This window comes from Cryptomeria japonica, chromosome 6 (assembly GCF_030272615.1).
Source record: "Cryptomeria japonica chromosome 6, Sugi_1.0, whole genome shotgun sequence".
NCBI classification, from domain to species: domain Eukaryota; kingdom Viridiplantae; phylum Streptophyta; class Pinopsida; order Cupressales; family Cupressaceae; genus Cryptomeria; species Cryptomeria japonica.
This window is the reverse complement of record NC_081410.1, coordinates 76,913,522-76,917,200: the sequence shown is the minus strand read 5'-3', so window position 1 is coordinate 76,917,200 and position 3,679 is coordinate 76,913,522.

Below are 3,679 nucleotides of genomic sequence, written 5' to 3'. Positions count from 1 at the left end.
CATTCTTTTTATTAAATCTTATATAGAAATTTGAGAATATATCTAAATTAGTAAATTATTATGATAAAAAATGAGGGTCAAAGTGTTCACAATACTAGCAACATTCCTGCAGCACCCTTTTTCACGACTTTGTCGACTCCATGGGTATACAACAAGTGAAGAAATATAATTATTATATGTAGATAGTTGAACCATATGTGAATGATTTTCTAATTACTCATTTTGGATGTCAAATATTTTGATGCTAGAGCCTCAACATCAACACCTTGCAATGTATTTCATCGATAATATTTCACCTATGTAAGCAATTTATCTTTAATGTTGTTATTAAATAATATAGATAGTTATGGAGATTAATCAATATACTTTGTTTAATTTTTAGATGTTGACATCAGAGACTCGTCCTGTTGTCCGCGTGTCAATAGAGCATGGTGTTGCTGCAGCAGTAAATTTAGCATTGCATTTGTTATCTTAATAATATGTTATTGTAAATTTTAACGACACTTGTATTTAGTTTAATTTATATTGTGATGCTTACAGGAGGGCCTTGTCACTCTAGATCATGAACGTGCACCTGTTGTGGATGAAAATCATGATTATTTGTATGCGGTAAGTGACTAATCTATTATATGTCATTCTAAAATTCAATTTTTGTATATGCTAACATCATTCTTTTCATTGTATCAGGTGGAGTTACAAAAAAGTCTAGAGAGGAGGTCAAGTGGGCATAATCGAAAGACACCTGCATCATATACATCTCCATCCCCTTGACAGGAAAAGATATCTCGTGATCTGTTTCCTTCCCCTTGAAAGAAATGAATAGAATAGGGTCCTATGTTGTATGCCTATATGGCAATTTTGAACATATGTTTTGTATTCTGCATATGTGACATTCTATGTCCATATGGCTTTTGGCAAGCTCCTATTTGACTTTATTGGATACCATGTTGTATGCCTATATGGCGATTTCGAACATATGTTTTGTATTATGAATATGTGACATTCTATGTCCATATGGCTTTTGGAAAGCTCCTATTTGACTTTATTGGATATCATGTTGTATGTCTTTATAGCAATTTTGAACATATGTTTTGTTTTATGAATACATGACATTATATATCCATATGGCTTTTGGCAAGCCTATTTGTCTATATTGGATATATTTGATAGTTTTGACGGTATACAATGTTGTATAGATTTGTAGATTTTTGGTTAATGCAAATCATTTATCATGGTTATCCATAATTGCAGTACAAATGATTAAATAAAAAATTGCACAAAGTTTATTGTTAGTTAAGCTTTGAACCTAAATATGTGTTTGTAATCCAAGACACAAGCTTATGGAGATCAACACAAATTCAATAGTTATAGTCAAAAAAAGACTATATAAAGGAAACATGGAAAGAACCAAAATTAGACAATATAAGACACCATTGTACCAATACCCATTCTAAAAAATTTGCATAGCCCATACACTTCTATTCATCTACTCCATACCCTAGGATGATTACACTGCTAGGGTGTGGCCCACAATAATCCAACGAGTTGGAGAGAAAAACGAAAGCATTCCTAGCTTAAAATCGGCCACCCCGATGCGTACGAGCTGACGGTTCGGTGCCGCAACAAGCGGATTGAAAGATGGGGCATTGTGCAACTTTTCATTGAATTCATCTGACACTTTTTGTCGCAACCTAGAAAGTGTTGCCACGAGAAATTGGATCCGAGTCTACCTAAACCGGGACACCTTTTTTTAGAGTGCCCTAATACGACCCCGTAGGATCAAACGACTCTTTCTTATGATTAACGGGCACCAAGAAACGCGATGCCGAATATTGAAAACTTTGAGCAACTTGAGCACTTAAGCGATTTCACTGCTAGGGTGTGGTCCACAATGATTAGATGAGTTAGAGAGAAAAACAAAGGCATTCCTAGTGTAAACTCGGTCACCCCGATGCATACGAGCTGACGATTTGGTGCCGTGATGAGTGGATTGAAAGATGAGGCTTTGTGCAACTTTTCATTGAACTCATCTGACGCTTTTTGTTGCAACCAAGAAAGTGTTGCCACAAGCAATTGGATCCGAGTCTACCTAAATCAAGAGAGGATTTTTTAGAGCGTCATAACACGACCCCATAGGATCAAACAACTCATTCTTATGATTAACGGGCACCGAGTAACGCGATGTCAAATATTAACAACTTTGAGCAACTTGAGAACTTAAGCGATTTCGCTACTAGGCTGTGGCCCGCAATGATCAGGTGAGTTGGAGAGAAAAATGAAGGCATTCCTAGTGTAAACCCAACCATCCCGACGTGTACGAGCTGATGGTTTAGTGCCGCAACAAGAAGATTGAAAGATGGGGCATTGTGCAACTTTTCATCGAACTCATCTGAAGCTTTTTGTCTCAACAGAGAAAGTGTCACCACGAGCAATTGGATCTGAGTCTACCTAAAATGAGAGAGGATTTTTTAGAGTGTCATAACACGACCTCGTAGGATCAGACAGATCATTCTTATGATTAACGGGCGCCAAGAAATGCGATGCCGAATATTGACAACTTTGAGCAACTTGAGCACTTAAGCGATTTTGCTGCTAGGGTGTGGCCTGCAATGATCGGATGAGTTGGAGAGAAAAACAAAGGCATTCCTAGCGTAAACCTGGCCACCACATCATGTTTGAGCTAATGGTTCGGTGCCGTGACAAGCGGATTGAAAGATGGGGCATTGTGCAACTTTTCATTGAACTCATCTGACGGTTTTTGTCGCAACTGAGAAAGTGTCACCGCGAGTAATTGGGTCCAAGTCTACCTAAACCGAGAGAGGATTTTTTACAGTGCCATAACATGACCCCGTAGGATTAGATGACTCATTCTTATGATTAATAGGTGCTGAGACACACGATGCCGAGTATTGACAACTTTGAGCAACTTGAGCACTTAAGCGATTTCACTGCTAGGGTGTGCTCCGAAATGATCAGGGGAGTTGGAAAGAAAAAAGAAGGCATTCCTAGTGTAAACTTGGCCATCTAGATCTATAGGAGGTAACGGTTTGGTGCCATGACAAGCGAATTGAAAGATGGGGCATTGTGTAACTTTTCATTGAACTCATCTGATGCTTTTTGTCGCAACCGAGAAAGTGTCTCCACGAGAAATTGGATCCAAGTCTACCTAAACCGAGAGAGCCTTTTTTAGAGTGCCATAACATGACCTCATAGAATCAGATGAATCATTCTTATGATTAACAGGCACCGATAAACACAATGCCGAATATTGACAACGTTGAGCAACTTGAGCACTTAAGCGATTTCGCTACTAGGGTGTGGCTCACAACGATCGGGTGAGATGGAGAGAAAAATGAAGGCATTCCTAGCGTAAACTAGGCCAACCCAATGCATACAAGCTGATAGTTCAGTGTCGCAACGAGCGGATTGAAAGATGGGGCATTGTGCAACTTTTCATCGAACTCATCTGACGCTTTTTGTCACAACCGAGAAAGTGTTGCCACGAGAAATTGGATCCGAGTTTACCTAAACCGAGAGAGGATTTTTTAGAGTGCCATAACATGACCCCGTTGGATCAAACGACTCATTCTTATGATTAACGGGTTTCGAGAAATGTGATGCCAAATATTCACAACTTTGAGCAACTTGAGCACTGTTAGTTAACATATTATGCTTCTTT